Raw genomic sequence first — 514 nt, forward strand, 5'->3', positions numbered from 1 at the left:
CGCCTAGTTAAACAATTTCCTTTCAATATAATAAAAAAAACACGCACTATAAATGCCCAAAACCCCATCTATGCTCAAGCTACACAACTTTAATATCGATTAACAATTTTTCTCTCATAATCATACATCTATAACGCAAATGTACGAGTCATTACATGCCTGATCCCTTTGATAGTAACCGCAAAATTGATGAATATAGCAATATCAAATTTAATTCAGGCATGAAAAAGGAATCGGAATGATGCATAATTAGTATCTGGGGTTTTACTGTATGTGTTAGTTATGAGATATTGTTATGAGTATTATGAAACACACATCCATACACATACTACGTTCGACACACTGATTTCTTCCTCCTACGAAATCATAAATAAAGTAGAAGATATCTGAATAACAAATACGACATCCTAAGGTTTCAAAACAATAATACAATTTATGAGAGCTCTCCTTTGACAAAGTGAATTCTCTTTCCCCATTGGCTCTTGGCTTCTCTACGCTTCGTCCTGATTGGTCC

Source organism: Penaeus monodon, chromosome 29, assembly GCF_015228065.2.
Source record: "Penaeus monodon isolate SGIC_2016 chromosome 29, NSTDA_Pmon_1, whole genome shotgun sequence".
Taxonomy (NCBI): Eukaryota; Metazoa; Arthropoda; class Malacostraca; order Decapoda; family Penaeidae; genus Penaeus; species Penaeus monodon.